We start from the raw sequence: 18,151 nt of genomic DNA, 5'->3' as shown, positions 1-18,151 counted from the left end.
AGTGCTGCTATGAACATTGGGGTGCAGGTGTCATTCTGAAATACGGTACCTTCTGGATATATGCCCAGGAGCAGGATTCCTGGGTCAGGTGGTAAGTCTATTCCTAGTCTTTTGAGGAATCTCCATACTGTTTTCCACAGTGGCTGCATCAAACTGCATTCCCACCAGCAGTGTAAGAGGGTTCCCTTTTCTCCACAGCTTCTCCACCATTTGTCATTTGTGGATTTTTAAATGATGTACATTCTGACTGGTGTGAGGTGATACCTCATTGTAGTTTTGATTTGCATTTCTCTGATAATTAGTGATATTGAACATTTTTTCATGTGCCTATTGATCATTTGTATGTCTTCCTTGGAGAATTAATCATTTAGGTCTTTTGCCCATTTTTGGATTGGGTTCTTTGCTTGTTTCTTATTAAGTCGTATGAGCTCCTTATATATTCTGGAGATCAAGCCTTTGTCGGTTTCACTTGCAAAAATTTTCTCCCATTCCGTAGGTTGTCTTTTTGTTTTACTTATGGTTTTCTTTGCTGTGCAGAAGTTTGTAAGTTTCTTTAGGTCCATTTGTTTATTCTTGCTTTCATTTATATTGCTTGTGCAGACTGTTCTAGGAGAACATTTTTGAGATGTATGTCAGATAATGTTTTGCCTATATTTTCTTCTAGGAGGTTTATTGTATCTTGTCTTATGTTTAAGTCTTTGATCCATTTTGAGTTGACCTTTGTGTATGGTGTAAGGGAGTGTTCTAACTTCGTTGCTTTACATGCTGCTGTCCAGTTTTCCCAACACCATTTGCTGAAGAGACTGTCTTTATTCCATTGTATATTTTTGCCTCCTTTGTCGAAGATGAGTTGACCAAAAGTTTGTGGGTTCATTTCTGGGCTCTGTATTCTGTTCCATTGGTCTATATGTCTGTTTTGGTACCAATACTATGCTGTCTTGATGACTGTAGCTCTACAGTATTGTCTGAAATCTGGGAGAGTCATTCCTCCAGCGTCTTTCTTTCTCTACAGTAATGCTTTGACAATTCTAGGTCTTTGACAGTACCATATAAATTTTATTATGATTTGTTCTAGTTCTGTGAAATATGTCCTGGGTAATTTGATAGGGATTGCATTAAATCTGTAGATTGCCTTGGGCAGTGTGACCATTTTAATAATATTAATTCTTCCAATCTAAGAGCATGGGCTATCTTTCCATTTTTTGAAGTCTTCTTTAATTTCCTTCATCAATGTTTTATAGTTTTCCTTGTATAATTCTTTCACCTCCTTGGTTAGATTTATTCCTAGGTATTTTATTACTTTGGGTGCTATTTTAAAGGGGATTGTTTCTTTACTTTCTTTTTCTGTTGATTGATCGTTAGCGTAAAGAAATGCAACTGATTTTTGAACATTAATCTTGTAACCTGCTACCTTGCTGAATTCTTGAATCAGCTCTAGTAGTTTTTGTGTGGATCTTTTGGGGTTTTCTATATATAGTAACATGTCATGGCATATAGTGACACTTTTACCTCTTCTTTTCCAATTTGGATCCCTTTTATTTCTCTCTCTTGCCTGATTGCTGTGGCTAGGACTTCAAGGACTATATTGAATAGGAGTGGTGAGAGTGGGCATCCTTGTCTTGTCCCAGATTTTAGTGGGAAGCTTTTGAGTTTTTCACCATTGAGTACTATGCTGGCTGTAGGTTTGTCATATATAGCTTCCATGATGTTGATATATGTGCCCTCTATACCACTTTGGTGCGAGTGTTTATCATAAATGGGTGTTGAATTATATCAAATGCTTTTTCTGCATCTATTGAGATGATCGTGTGGTTTTTGTCCTTTCTCTTGTTGATGTGATGTATTACATTGATTGATTTGCATATGTTGAACCACCCTTGTGTCCCTGGGATGAACCCCACTTGGTCGTGATGTATAATCTTTTTTATATGTTGTTGGATTCTATTTGCTAATATTTTGGTGAAGATTTTGGCATCTATGTTCATGAGTGATATTGGCCTATATTCTGTTTTTGGGTAGTGTCTTTGCCTGGTTTTGGTATCAGAGTGATGGTGGCTTCACAGAATGAGTTTGGGAGTATTCCCTCCTTTTCGATCTTCTGGAAGAGTTTGAGAAGGACTGGTATGAGTTCTTCTTTGTACGTTTGGTAGAATTCCCCGGTGAAGCCTGGTCCGGACTTTTATTTGTAAGGAGGTTTTTAATTGCTATTTCTATTTCATTCCTAGTGATCGGTTTATTCAAGTGGTCAGTTTCTTCTTGATTCAGTCTTGGTGGACTGTATGTTTCCAGAAACCTGTCCATTTCCTCTAGGTTATCCAGTTTGGTTCCTTATAGTTTTTCATAATAGTCTCATATGATATTCTGTATTCCTATTTTACTTGTTGTAATTTCTCCATTTTTCTTTCTTATTTTGCTAATTTGTGCTCTCTCTTTTTTCTTCTTTGTGAGTTTGGCCAGAGGTTTGTTGATTTTATTTACTTTTTCAAAAAACCAGCTTTTGGTTTGATTGATTTTTTCTATGGTTTTTAAAATCTCTATTTTATTTATTTCCTCCCTGATCTTTGTAATTTCCTTCCTTCTGTGCCTTTTGGAGTTTTTTTTCTTCTAGTCTTTTAGTTGGTGGATTAAATTGTTTATTTGAGATTGTTCTTCTTTTTTTGAGAAAGGCCTGTATTGCTATAAACTTCCCTCTTCCACTGCCTTTGCTGTGTCCTATAAATTTTGTGTGGTTGTGCTTTCATTGTCATTTGTCTCAAGGTATTTTTTAATTTCAGCTTTGATTTCCTTATTGACCCATTGGTTTTCTTAATAACATACTGTTTAATCTCCATGCTTTCCTTTTTTTCTCTTTTGTTTCTCTGTTTTGACTTCTAGTTTCATGGCATTGTGGTCAGTAAAGATGCTTGAGATAATTTCTGTCTTCTTAAAGTTGTTGAGGTTTCTTTTGTGCCCAAGTACATGATCAATCCTGGAAAATGTTCCATGTGCAATTGAAAAGAATGTATATCCTATTTTTGGGGGGTGTAATGCTCTGAAAATATCCACCAAATCTAATTTTTCTATTGTATTATTTAGTTTCTCTGTCGCCTTATTTATTTTCTGTCTGGAAGATCTGTCTAGTGATGTTAATGCGGTGTTAAAATCTCCAACTATGATTGTATTCCCATCAATATCCCCCTTTATCTCTGTTAGTAATTGTTTTATGTATTTAGGTGCTCTTATATTGGGTGCATATATATTGACAAGTGTAATATCCTCCTTCAACCATTATAAAATGACCTTCTTTATCTTTCTTTATGGCCTTTGTTTTAAAGCCTATTTTGTCTGAAATCAGTACTGCAACACCTGCTTTTTTGGCTTTTCCATTTGCATGGAATATCCTTTTCCATCCTTTCACTCTCAATCTATATGTGTCCTTCTCCCTAAAGTGGGTCTCTTGTATGCAGCATATTAAAGGTTCTTTTCTTTTATATCCAGTCTGCCACTCTATGTCTTTTGACTGGAGCATTTAGTCCATTTACAGTAATTAATGATAGATGTGTGTTTACTGCCATTTTGAACTTACCTTTGCAGTTGATTTGATATTTCCTCTTTGTTCCTTTCTTCTTCCTTTTGTGGTTTGGTAATTTTCCTTTCTATTATCATGGATTTTATTTAGCTTTAGTGACTCCCTTGTAAGTTTCTGGCTTGTGGTTACCCTTTTCTGTAAGTTTATTAGCCCATTACTATATCTCGAACCCATCCTACTGAAAACAAAAAATGTAAAAAAGAAAGAAAAAAAATACTCTATATTTTCTTGCTTCCCTCTCCCACTCTTAATGATTTAGATGTCTTCTTTTACAATTTCATGTTTATTTTATTTGTAATTCAGGAGTTATCACCTTTCCAGTTATGAGCTTCTCATTTCTGTAGCATCCTGCTGGTTTTCTATTTAGAGTAGACCTTTCAATATTTCTTTTAGCATGGGTTTAGTATTGCTAAACTCTTTCAGTTTTTGCTTGTCTGTGAAATTCTTTATCTCTCCTTCTATCCTAAAGGATAGCCTTGCTGTATAAAGTATACTAGGCTGCTTTTTTTTTTTTTTTTTGCATTCAGGACTTTGAATATATCTTGCCACTCCCTTCTGGCCTGTAGTGTCTGTGTAGAGAAATCAGCTGAGAGCCTTATGGGGGTTACCTTGTAACTCACTCTTTGTTTTTCTCTTGCTGCCTTTAGGATCATTTCTTTATTCTTGACTCTGGCCATCTTGATTATGATATGTCTTGGTGTGGGCCTGTTTCGGTTCTTCCTGTTTGGGACCCTTTGAACTTCCTGTACTTGGATATCAGATTCCTTCTTTAAGTTTGGGAAGTTTTCAGTCATGATTTCTTCAAATACCTTTCCAATCCCCTTTGTTCTTTCTTCCCCTTCTGGGACTCCTATTATGCAAAGATTGGCACACTTTTATCCCACAGGTCCCTTATATTGTTTTCATTTGTTTTTATTTGTTTATCTTGCAATTGTTCTGATTGGGTGCTTTCTGTTGTCCTTTCTAGGTCACTTATTCGTTCCTCTCCTCTGCATTATCTAGTCTGCTTTGTACAGTCTTTAGATCAGTTCCCATCTCAGCCAATGAGTTTACCAATTCTACTTGGTTCTTCTTTATAGCTTCTATTTCATTTTTGACATATTTTATATCTCTAAACACTATCTCTTTTAGTTCCTTCAGCACTTTGATCATTCCTTTTTTGAAATCTTGATCTAGTAGGCTATCAATGTCTATTTCATTGATTGTTCTTTTAGGGGATTTCTCTTGTTCTTTTAATTGGGAATGGTTTCTCTGCTTCTTCATCTTGCTCATATCTCTCTGGCACTGTGGTTTATGCAGTATCAGTTATCTATTGTGGTCCTTAAAGGAGTTTATTTCTTTATCTATCTAGTGCCTATGTAGAAACAAAACACATTTTTGGCGTCTTTCTCTTTTGAAGAGGACGATGTTCTGTTGGAGTTCCACAGGTGCTCTGGTTGGCTAAGTGGGTCCATGGATGTGAGTCTTAGTGCATCTGTGGGAGAGAGTGAGCCACAAGCGTCCTACTACTCCACCATCTTCTCTGATGATCAAAAAATAATTGTCTTTAATGCAGAGCATTGGAAGGATGGTGATTGTAAGAAACATCTCCATATGACATATGGAGGGGCACATTTTTACTTTTTCCTCCCTCTCTGGGCACTCAATAGATGTGATTTGCTTTGCTTTGATGTACTGGCAAAGTCTCTATTAAAAATTCAGGAAACATGTTGATTCTCAAAATAAGTTTTAGGCTTGGGCCTGGGAATCTGTCAGACATAATCAGGTTAATCAAAGCTTCAAGATTAGCAGCACATTTAGAAGCATTCTCATGCAGGCAGCCGTTATTTATTTGTTTGTTTGTTTGTTTATTTATTTATTTCCTTCCAATGATTAAAAATACATGCATATATGTATATGAAAGTGAATTATCAATGAAAAAATTATAAAAATTATGGCAGAAGATCCAGTTTTGGAATAATTTTGGAATTTAAAAGGAAAAGATAGTTCTTGTGGTTGTTGATACTATGGGAATATCAAGGCTAAGATTTCTAAGTTAAACAAAATTTAGAAACACTACATATACATTGACCATTTCAGTACTAGGCCAGATAAGAGAGTCTGCAATTTGGAGTGTTTAGTAAATTTAAATTTAATGTGAGTATTGAAGAACTAATATTTATACATGTTGTAATTTATGTATTATCAAGTTTTCTGTTCCCTTGTGTCTCATTTCTGACCTTTTAGATTACTTTTTAAATTGTTTAATTCTTAACCTCCTATAAGCTTGTTAGGTATTAACTCTTTTACTATTCATTTAGTGGTTATTTTAAGTGTAAAACTTACACCCTCAGTTTTTTTTTTACAACTTAGTGTGAATTAGTACTTTCTGGGCAACACAAATATCTTTAGAACTTTAACGTTCAATATGGTAGCCACTAGATACATGTGGCCATCTAAATATAAATTGAACTCAAATAAAATTAAAAATTCAGTTTTTCAGTTGCATTCACTACATTACTAGTGCTTAACAGATATGAGTGGTTGGTGTCTACCTTTTTGGATAGCTCACAATAGAACATTTATGTAAATGCTGGCAGGTCTCCTGGAGAGTACTGCTTCAGGACCCTTTAATTCTTTTTCCTACTTTCTCTTATTTTGTATTATTATTGTCTTGCATATTAATTTTACATATTTCTACCCCCTACTAGATTTGCTATTATTACTTTTGCATAGTCAGTATTTATTTATATTTAACTACATTTATCACCTTTCTGTTGTCCTCCTTTTTTGCCTTCCTGTATTACTATGTTTTATCTGGAGTAACTTTATTTTGACCTGAACAGCTTCATTTGGTATTTAGTTTAGCTCAGGGAAAAAATGTGATAAAATCTCTCATTTTGATGGTCTGAAAATTCCTTTATTTCATCTTTAATTAGAAGGATTTAAAAAAATATATAGCAATGGATATTAACAGCTGTTTCCTTTCAACATTTTAAAAAAGTTATTCCATTTTCCCGAGGCTTCTATATTCTCTTTATAAAGTCAGCTGTAGCCTTATTGCTATTGCTTTGAGGATAATATCTTTTTTCCTTTGGCTGCTTAAGCATTTTCTCTTTGTTTTGATATTCATTAGTTTCACTATAATGTGCAAGAGAAAGATAATGCATTTATTCTGCTTGAGTCCTAAGCAGGATAAACTGCTGAGTTTATGGTTCATATCTTATTTCAGTTTTGAAAAACTCTGGCTCAGTTTTGAAAAACTCTAGCTCAAACTTTTCCATTGTCTCTAATCCATCCGATGAATGTGTGTGTGTGTGTGTGTGTGTGTGCATGCATGTGTGCGTGTGTGTGTGTGTATACATACATACATACATATATATATATAATTTATATAGATTATAATTTATCACCATCCTTTCTAAATTTTTCATCCTTTTTTTCCTCTCCATGAATCTGATTCTGGCTGGATGTTTTCTATTGCTATGTCTTCTAATTTTGTAACCTTCTTTATGCTGTGCTTATTCTGCTTAAACCCATCTACTGACATCTTATTTCCAATGTTTGTAACTTTAAATTCTAAAATTTCTTTCTGATTCTTATTTCATAGATTTCAGTTATCTAGTAAAATTCTCCGTCTTGCCATCTATTTACTTGAACAAAGAGATCACAGGTATTCTAAAGATGATCTATGTTATGCCCATAAATAGATGACCTGTGTGTGATCTTTTTTCAGGGACAGACCCTCCAAGTGCATCCAGACTCTCCTTTTGTCTGGAACTCTCAGAGATTCTAAACAGTCACATTGGCCCACACTCAGTCTTAAAGACTGTATTATAATTTTGCTTAATTTCTTCTTACCTGCTTTTATGGCTCTTACCTATTATTGTACCAAAGGAGAAATGGTTTCTGTGTCTCCTCATTCCTTGGAGGAATTTATTGTACTATGGACTTCAGTTCACCTGGTTGACTTGTAATCTCATATCTATAATGAGCTCAAGAAAAGTTATGATTTTGTAGATTATCTAGATGTTAGCGTATGAGTGATTTCTCTCTTATGGCTTTCTAAATCCTAATTGAAAGCATTCCTTCTCTATTTTAACTTGAAAGAAAATAACAAGATATTAGTTTAACTTCTGTATTTAATTTTATCCCAAATTATATTGTCTTGTATAAGTAGGTGTTGAAATAAAATCCACCAAATAATAGAATTATTAATTATTACCAAAAAGTAAAACAAATCAGTGCTGGTTGTTAAAACTTTAAATTCATATGCAGGAAAATGAAAAGAGTAACAATTAATAGGCAGGAGGCCTGACACAACTAGCTTAGTGACTTTATGAATCATGTGCTACTTCTTAGTCTCAAAGTTTTCAAATGTCAATATAAAAAGTGTTAAATTAGGAATCTAAGTTTCTCATCCCTCTATTTATCCTGGCACCTTCCTTCTGCCCAGTGCATACACACATATCCTGAACTCTAGTCTTACCAAACTAGTATTTCCAATTTCTATTTTGCAAAAAACTGTGATATATAAAAATGCAACTTGTATTTTGTATGACTTTCTTAATTTTTTTTCTTTCCTTCTACACTGAAATACTTCGCCTGAGTACATTTTTTTTCCCTTTGTATATTTGTATCCTCAGTGGAATAAAACTGTTGGTTTGCAAACAAAATCACCTTGCGAACCTGATAACAGACAATTAAATGAAAATTCTTCTAATAACTTCTCCAGGATATTAGAAATGTACTATTCTAAAACCTGTGGATTTCCATGACTTCTTCTCTAATAGATATTTAAGTTGCCCAACATTTATAATTATGGACACATACATCCTAATAAATCTCTCTACATAGGTAGTATTTCATTCAATTTTCCATTTTACAAGTCTACTCACTCCAGCATTCAAATATTTCCAGCTGTTTCCTCTTCTGGATTTCCAGCATACCTAGGGTAGTAACACAAATTGGGAGACCAAAGTTTAAGTGTCTTTAACAACCAGTGAGGTCTAATGAATGACTTCAAATGTTTTGCCTGAAGAGACGTAACATTGTTGTAAAATTGAATTGTTACATGAATGAATAAAACAAGGAAAACAGTACGAATTGTGTGTTTTCTTGGCAGGTTTGGTAATAGGTTTGTCAATTCTGTCATCCAGTCTTAAGCCTCCAATTATGTCCCAGGCACCAGAGCCATTTTAAGATAACAAGTAAAGGCTTCCTGAACTGAGTGTCAAATCACTCAGTGTCCTCCCTCTTGTGTCAATAACTAGTTTAAAAGTGAAGATGGCAAGTAGAGGCAATTTATATAACTTGACACTATGTAGAGATCCAGAACAGAATTTTAAGTGTAGCAATATCACCTGATGATGGAATATACCAATGAAGTGTTCTTGTCATTAATTATATTTTGTGGCATTTTTATAAAAGCAAAATGTAATAAGTGAACTCTGAAGGCTTGCAGCCTGCCAAATGTTATAGCAGATTAATTTATTTTTGTTCTGAGTAATAACAATAGAAAAATTAGTACTAATTTACCATATGAATTAAAATGACCTAAGTATTGTTAATTCACTCCCTACATAAATTCAATAATAAAACTGGAACAGTAATTGTATAACAATAAAATTAATCATAATTAACATGTCAGTTTATTTAAGTTTTTACATAATAATAGATTTCATATATATACATAGAGAGAGAGAAAGAGAGACTAAATGTTTAACAGTTCCCTAAACTTCAACATGTCTCGATTAGAGCCAAGGATGAAGTATTTTAGTGTATTCACTAAACACACATACATTACAACATAAAGTTGGGTTTCTTCCTCCTAATTAACATGTCCTCTATTAATTGAAAGCCTGAAGCAAAACTTTAAATTTTTCTGAGATAAAAATCTTTGCAAATAAATCATTATCATCTCTGACTATGTAGAAATATGGTTCCATTTGATCTAAGGAAATTCTGAGCAGCTCTGGGGTCTTCTATATCTCATAAAATAAAATTAACATATTGAGGAATGAACATAGATTACCTATAGTGATAGAATATACGGGGAATAAAAACCTAGGTACTGTCTCTGAAGCAGATAAAATAAAATATATAAAACATAAAAATATATATATCATATACAATATTATAATATATAGTATAGACATATTTCACTTTATTGAGTTATACTTGATATACAAAAACTGCATGTTTAATGTATACAATTTGATGTCTTTGAACATATACATACTCATGAAACCATCACTGCAATCAATCTCCTGCAGAAAGTTTCCTTATGACCTTCTATAGTTGTTTATTTGCTTTTGGTTTTTGTTTTTTTGTTGAAAAGAATACTAAATTCTCCCACTCATGTGACAAGTCTAAAATAGTCAAACTCACAGAAGCAGAGAAAGAGTGGCGCTTGCCAGTGGCAAGAGAAGGACATAGGATTTAGTTATATATTGAATTTTAGATCAAAGTAGTCTAGGAAGCATTCAACAAACTCTTTAAATCATAGAAAGAAATCTACACACACATGCACACACACACAGAATTTACCTTACTCACTCATTACCGTTTAATGCTTTACAGTGTACCCTGTACTCTGGAGTCCAAGATTCCGTATATTCTCCCAACTCCATTAATCTCTGTTGCAGCAATGTAATTACAACAGTGTTTCATGAATCTCTTGAAGATAAAGTCAAAACAAGTGTAACATCCATAATAGGGAAATATATTGGCCAAATTCTGATCACGACTTCTGCTCTTAAAGGCTTTAGTTCAGGCTTTGTCAAAAGTCTTAGTACAGGTGTGAGGAGGGTACAGCTCAGTGGTAGAGCACACGCTTAGCATGCAAGAGGTCTTGGGTTCAATCTCTAGAACCTCCACTAAAGTAAATAAATAAATCTAACTATATGCTCCCCAACCAAAAAAAAAGTGTTAGTATATAAAAATATACTGAATATATACTATATTCAGCTAAAGAATATAGGGCTGAAATCTTTACTCCAATAACAACTTATAATAAAAACTGACAACTTCTAGTAGCAAGTTTTTAAGTGCTCATCATTCTATTTTTTTTAACCAGGATTTTGTCATAGGGTGAGAACCAAAGTCACACAATCACAAGTTATATATGAAATTGAGTTCCTCCTAGCTTCATGACTACAAAAAAATTAGAAACGATCTTAGGATAATTCCTATAAAGTAAAATGTGCATATTAACAGAAAGATGGGCTGAGCTGTCATGGATATTTCTGGGTACACACTCATTAGGATAAACTAATAGACCAAGCCGTAGCCTGACATTAGTCACATGAAGAAGAATATTGGAAGAACAGACACTGCATTTATTTACAATGCAAGTCACTGTAAGGAAAAAACTGCTTTGATTAGGATCATTTAATCATCTCATGGAGATGTGGTAAAAACTGTTGAAATCATTTAGGCTAATCACTTTAAATATGTCAAACACGTCAAAGAATATGTTTGAGTAAGGGTGTGAGTTTAGGGAAATGCAGGACAGTGAAACAAAAGCAATTACTATTCAGTCCAGTGTATTTGTATTTGTATTTACAATCCCTGCTCTGGGTCTTTTACAAAGATACTCTGGAGATAATCTGAACACATTTTCCTCTGTTGTTACCTCATTTAGTCTCTTCACAGTCTGAGAAGCTTGGCTTCTTTTTTTTTCCTTTTTGATGAGATTTTTATGCCTCTGCCTACTCTGAAAGCCTAGGGTAATGGGCCAATATACTATAAGATTATAAGAAGGTGATCAGGAACTCACGTATGATTTGTTACTTGTAATCCCCAGTCTCACACTGAACGTGATGCATAGATTTTATCTGGAAAGGTAAAACTATTGCAAACACGCAGCACTTACGGATATTAGTGATATAAAGAAGTAGTTTCCAACCTATCTGAGGATGAGGAAAGATACTGGGAAAATACAAAATAGTAGTTTTATTTTTAGCATTTGTACATTAAGAAAACACATTATGAAAAAGATCAAATTGTAGCATAGCAGCATTTTAAAATTAATTTGCATACTATCAATCAAAGCATTCTTGTACTTCAAAAGACCATGCATGTGAAATGCTATAAGAATACACAGACAATGCTTAATAATTATTTGTATTAACGGCCAACTCAAAAAAGCTCATGGCTCCCCAGGTATCTGAAGCCCACAAACTGGGAACCAGAAATGCAAGGGATCTCTTTTTCTTTTGCTCCTCTGTTTCTCTTTTCATCTCATAATCCTCCTTTTACTATCTTTCCTCAGTAAATATCAATAATTAATTTTTTTTGCATAGATTAGAAAACCTAAAATAAAGGGTGTGATTTTTGTCAAAATAATTATAATAAATAGTGATGGAGTTATTGAACCAAAACACAAAATATTGTCCACATACTACAGTCATATCTGCTGAAGTAGGATAACTAGTAGTTATCCAAGGTCATTTGACAACCATCTCTTGTATAAAGATGGAATACAAATTTACTAGGAACGTGAGAAACCAAAATCATCCATGAGGAAGCTGTTCTAATAGGACAAATAAGTGCTACCTACAGGGCGGACTCTGTATCTGACAGTTAAATAATTTCACTTTCCGTGTAGTTAACACCTTAATAGAAACAAAACAAAATATTTTAAAAGTTTTAAACAGCCAAAGGTTTACTGTGTGTGTAATTTTCTTATGAGACTGAAATTTCTTGCATCAATGTTTTGAAACAAGCCCAATGACATAAGCATAATTATACAATGTGTTCATTTTTCCCCATTGAACTAGAAAATTGGATTTTACATTTGATATACTATGCAAGCTTTCCTAGTATGCTGAACTTCAAGTGCTCAAACGTTTCAAGGGTGCCATTATAAACTCTTCCTTGGTTCTATACGAGGCTGTTTTTTATAGGTATCATGTTTATCCTATACTATTTTGGTTTCTTCTCATCGTTCTCCTTTCCCCCCTTCCTCTTCCTCCTTATATTCCTCCTGGTTTTTTCTTCTTCTCTTGTATTCAAGAGGAAAATGAGTTCAGTTACTCTGTATCTAATATAAAGAAATCAAATAGAACATATGTATATATGTGTGTGTATATAGTTTTGTATTTTAAACCTATGATCCTTTTTAAGTTCTTTGAAAGTTGTAAGGTTTAAGTCAAGATTCCATCTGTCTGTTTAGCGGTCTCTCTATCTAATCTATCTATTGAATGCCTTTGGATATCTGACTGTTCCAGCACCATTTGTTGAAAAATCTACCTTTCCTTGATTGAATTGCTTTTACATCTTCACCAGAAGTCAGTTGGGCATCTTTATCAGAAGTTAGGTGCATTTTGGGGCTCTCCCTTTTCTTTGATCTTTATGTCTATGTTCCCAACAATACCACACATTCTGTATTACTGATAATAAGTCTTGAAACCTGGTAGTTTGATTCCTCACAATTTTTTTCTTCTTTTTCAAAGTTGTTTTAGCTATTACAGTTCCTCTGCTTTTCCATTTAAGTTGTAGAATAAATTTGCTCTTATCTACAAAAAAATCTTGCTGGAGTATTGATTGCTAAGATTTTGAGAACTGTCAACTTTACTACGTTGAGTCTTCTGATCTACAAACATAGTGTAGCATGTATTCTGCTAGTGTTTGAAAGATGTGTGTATTCTTCTGTGTCTGGGCTGAGAGTTTTAGAAGAGTCAATTTCATCCTGTTGTGTGTTGATGTTTTGGGGCCTTTATAAAATGTTTCAGGTTTTTTTATGCCGTTGTTATATAAATTGTTGAGAGGACAGCTGGAGTCTCCAACTTTACTTACGGATTTGTCTATTTCCCATTCAGTTTTATCATGTTTTTCTTCACATATTTTGCAGCTGTTCTTTGGTGCATGCACATTTAGGATTTCTATGTCTTCTTGGTGGATTGAACTGTTATCATTGTGTAATATACTTCTCTGTCCCTGATAATTTCCTTTGCTCTGAAGTCTATTGTATCTGATATTAATACAGCCTTTTCTGCTTTCTTTTGATTAATAATGCATGATACATCTTTTTTCTTCTTTTTACTTTAAACCTACCTACATCATTATAGTTGAAGTAAGTCTCTTGTGGAAAGTATGTAGATGTGCAGTGTTTTTTTTATTCCACTCTTCAATCTCTTTCAGCTGTTTTTTTACACAATATTTATTTCCCGTAATTATTGATGTGTTTGGGATTAAGTCTGCCATTTTATTGTTTGCTTTCTGCTTATTCTTTCTGTTTTTCACCCCTCCTTTTCCCCACCTTCCTGTGGGTTACTCAATTTTTAGATTCCATTTTGGTACACTTAGTGTTTTTGAGTACATCTCTTTGTGTGACTTTTTTAGTAGTTGCTCTAGGTATTATTATATATGCATAACTTATCACACTCTACTGATGTCATCATTTACCAGTCAAGTCTAGAAACCTTAGTTAACTTATTCCCTTTTATAATTATCTTAAATATTTCTTCTGTACATGTTTAGAATAGCATCAAACAATGTAGGTCGTTGCACATACCAAAAGGTCATTCCTTTTTATTGCTAATTAGTAGCCCATTGTATAGATGTAACAGGTTTCTTTTTTTTTTCTAACCATTCACACATTGAAAGAACTTTGGGTTCTTTCTAGTATTTTTTGTTATTATTACAAATAAGGCTGGCATGAACATTTGTGAACCATTCTTTTCATGAACACAGTTTTCTTTTGGGGAGAAAAAAAATCCCAAAAGTGCAATTGCTGGGTCACATGGTAATTATATGTTTAGTTATGAGTCTTTAAAGATTTGATATTATTATTATGCATGTTAGTCTCTTGCAATCATAACATTTACACATCCTACTCTCCTTTTTGCTGCTGTAGGAAATTGCCAGAATTTTAGTGGCTTGAGTAACAAAACAAATTTATTATCTTACAGTTCTGAAGTGGGTCCCATGAGGCCAAAATCAAGGGGTCAGCAGGGCTGTATTTTTCTCCAGGTTCTAAGAGAGAATTTGTTTCCTTTCTTTCACAGCTTCTAGAGGCTTCCTGAATGCCTTGTGTCATGGTCATCTTCCATTTTCAAAGCAAGCTATCACATCATTCTGCATCATATGATCTCTGCTTCTGTTGTTAAATTTTCTTCTTTAATTGAAGCTCCTGCCTCCATTTTTCACTTATAAGAACACTTGTGATTACACTGGACTCACTTGGATATTTCACAATAACCTCCCCATAAGTTAATCACATCTGAAAGTTTCATTTTTTCCATGTAAGGTAGTATATTCACAAGTTCTAGGGATTAGGATGTGGACTTCTTGCAGAGAAGGCATTATTCTGCCTACCATATATCTATTAGTAAGTAATAATCTTGCATTCACAACTGGAACCCAAATATATTAATATAATAATTTCCTACAAAAAATTTTAATTGTAAGAAATTAGACTTGACTCATTGAATTAATTATTGGAATTTTAATAAACACACATAACAGATTGAAGCACAATACAATTTCTTAAAAGGGACAGAAATCTTGAAGGGATAAGTTTATCCAAAGCAATATAAAATACTCCCAAATTCTCTAACTCAAAGTACAAGAGACATAGTGTTTAATAATATTGTATTCTATCTATATTTTAAAAAATATTTTGAGATTCACTGTGCTCATTTTATTATATTGGAGAAGAAATGCACATAGATTATAATACAATAATTTCTATGCTTCTTAAAAATAGGCTATTTCTTGGTGATAAACTTTTATTCATTTTTTTGCACATACCATATCTCCTATTGATGAACATGGATTGGTATAGTCATTTAAGAATATAATGAACCAAGTATTACACAGAATAAAATTTTCCTCTTCATTTGCTTTAATTTATTCTAGTTGTAAATGCAATTACCTTTCATAACCACAGAATAAATCTCATTCTAGGATCAATTATTACAGTTTAGAATTAGACGTGGGTTGTTTCATAATTATATGAAACTCAGGGTACCATTTTAATTACTGTATCTTTTACAAAAACTTTTGGAGCTTAGGAAATGATATACATGACTACATTTCAACCCTCTGTATGAAATTATTAAAATTATATATCATCTTTTCTTCATATTTTATCAATTTAACAATTTCAAAAGTGAACAACTAGATAAGAAACTTACTGTACATAAAATATAACCTATTATTTAACATTAAATAACTTACTTTCAGTAAAACCTATATTTATAAATTTTAAAATTTTCTAAATGATTTTCTTTAGTGAGAAAACTTTCAAAACTTTTTGTCATCATTGAGTATCAATGAAAAATTCTTACACTTAAACAAATCCATAAAAGTGAAGTCTAATAAAAAGCAATTCAATTACAAAGAGGCTGGCATGTATCTTTTTATTTAATATTATTATAAATTTATAAGTAATTATTACTTTACACTATGACAATAAGCACAGTCACTATTCCTATAGGCAGTTTCCACAACTGTAGATTCAACCAACCTCATATTTTGATACAGGATGTGGAACCTGAGGATTCAGAAGGGTCAACTATGTTATTTTATAAAAGGGACTGGAGCATCTGCGAATTTTGGTATCCACGTGGTTCCTGGAGCCAATCCCCATGGATAGTGAAGGTTGACCATACACATTATTGGTTGAATTATGTCCCTCAAAATTCTTATGTTTGAAGCCTAATTCCCAGTATCTCAGAATGTGACTTTATGTGGAGATAGTGTCTTTATAGCAGTAAACAAGTTAAAATGAGGTTATTAGTTTGGGTTCCGATACAATAGGACTGGTGTCCTTCCGAGGGTAAATTTGGAGATAGGCATGCACACAGGGAGAAAACAATGTGAGGAAGAAGGAAGATATTGGGGGTAATACTTCTATAAGCCAAAGATTGCCAACAATGCATCAGTAGCTATAGAGGAGACTTTGAAGAAATTCTTTCTCACACCCCTCAAAAAAACATACCTTGTTGACACCTTGATCTCAGACTTCTAGCCTGTAGAACTGTGAGATAGTACTTTTCTGTTATATAAGCCACTCAGTTTGTGGTAATTTGTTACGGTAGGCCTAGTAACATAATACAATAATTTAGACTTTGAATGCCATATTTCCATTGGTATATTGAATTGTAATGTAAAGCCTTAGGAGCATTTCTGTTTTGTAACAGTTCTAAGGGTACAGCATATTGCATTTGAATAATTTTACTTTTTTTGTTGCTGCAGAAAATGTAACTGAACAAGATTTTAATAAAGAATTAATGAATGGGTAGGGTAAGCTTGGTTAAAGAGTAAAATTTTATCCTTCACAGATATTTCATGTAAATTCCAAAGCTAAATTGGCTTTTCAAATACTACCATGATCATGCCACTTCTCTGAGATAGATCCAGAACCAAATTTACATATCAACAATCTATATTACCTTTATAGTTGTTTCTTCTTATGCAACAAATAAAAAATTGCATTTAAAAGTAGACGTGGAACAATGGGTAATCTCATATCTTGCTACAAAGAGTGTGCAATTTTATAATCACTTTCGAAAACTTTTTGCTGGTTCTTATAAAGTTACACATATTCTCACTATATAACCCAGGCATTCCACTCCAAGGTATGTATTTAAGATAAAATGAAACATATATCCACCCAATGATTTCTCCATAAATATTTATAGCAGCTTTATTCAAAATTATTCAAACCCTGAAACAATCCATATGTCTAGCAACAGATGAATGGATAAACGAAATGCAGTATATGCATGTAAATAAACTCCTCTTCAACAACAATAAGAATAAACTACAAGCAATCTGGATGAATCTCAAAAACTGTGAAAGGGGCTAAAACCAAAATATTATGTAATTTGAAATTCCATTTATATGACATCCTGAAAAAGGCAAAACTCTAGTGACAGAAGACAGATCAGTGCTAGACAGTGTTCAAGTGTGGGTGCTGGAGACTGCATAGGGGCACCAGGGAACTTTTTGTGTATTGGAAGTGTTTTTTATCTTGATTCTGGTTGTTAGGTGACTGAATACACTTGTAAAACTTACCTAATTGTATAATTTAAATTGGTTTATCGTACATAAAATAAACCTCAATAAACTTGATTTTAAAAAGAAAGCCAATTATAGCCAAAACCTACCAGATTTAATTTTACATCTTTCAAAGAGTAGGTGATTTTTCCAAAGCCTAATGTGCCATGAAATTTGCTACCTGATTTTAAGATATCAAAAATATGGGCTTTGAATTTAGGGATGCCTGTGTTTGAAGTCTGGCTTGTTGTTTACCAGGAATATGATCATGAGAATTATATTTAAATTCTCTAAGCCTCAGTTTCTTCATTTGTATTATGGAAATCAGGGGAGCCATCACAGGATCATCTATGTATTTGATTAATACTTATAAACTCTCTCTTTGTGCCAATCACTCTGCCAAGAACCAGCAAAAGAGAGATCACAAAGAAGGCTTGGTTCTCGTCTTCATGGAGCCTATAATCTAGAAGAGAAAGTAGGCAGTAAAGACTGGACCTCACTGATGAGAAAGTTACAATGGGGAAATAAGAATGTTAATAGAGCAATTAAAGAGGAGCTAAGGAATTAATCTAGGCTGCAGTGTCAAGGAAAGCC

At 33.3% G+C, this 18,151-nt stretch overlaps 1 long non-coding RNA gene across 1 annotated transcript in view; it reads right to left on the bottom strand.

Moving 5' to 3' along the window:
• LOC116278764 (uncharacterized) overlaps positions 1 to 18,151 on the bottom strand; it is a 136,011-nt gene that overhangs the window by 52,658 nt on the left and 65,202 nt on the right. The window contains exon 3 of the long non-coding RNA XR_012074318.1: positions 8,446 to 8,496. This is a non-coding gene — a long non-coding RNA (uncharacterized lncRNA). The remainder of the gene's footprint in view (positions 1 to 8,445; positions 8,497 to 18,151) is intronic.

This window comes from Vicugna pacos, chromosome 7 (assembly GCF_048564905.1).
Source record: "Vicugna pacos chromosome 7, VicPac4, whole genome shotgun sequence".
Classification (NCBI taxonomy): Eukaryota; Metazoa; Chordata; class Mammalia; order Artiodactyla; family Camelidae; genus Vicugna; species Vicugna pacos.
This window is presented reverse-complemented; position numbering and strand designations above follow the sequence as displayed.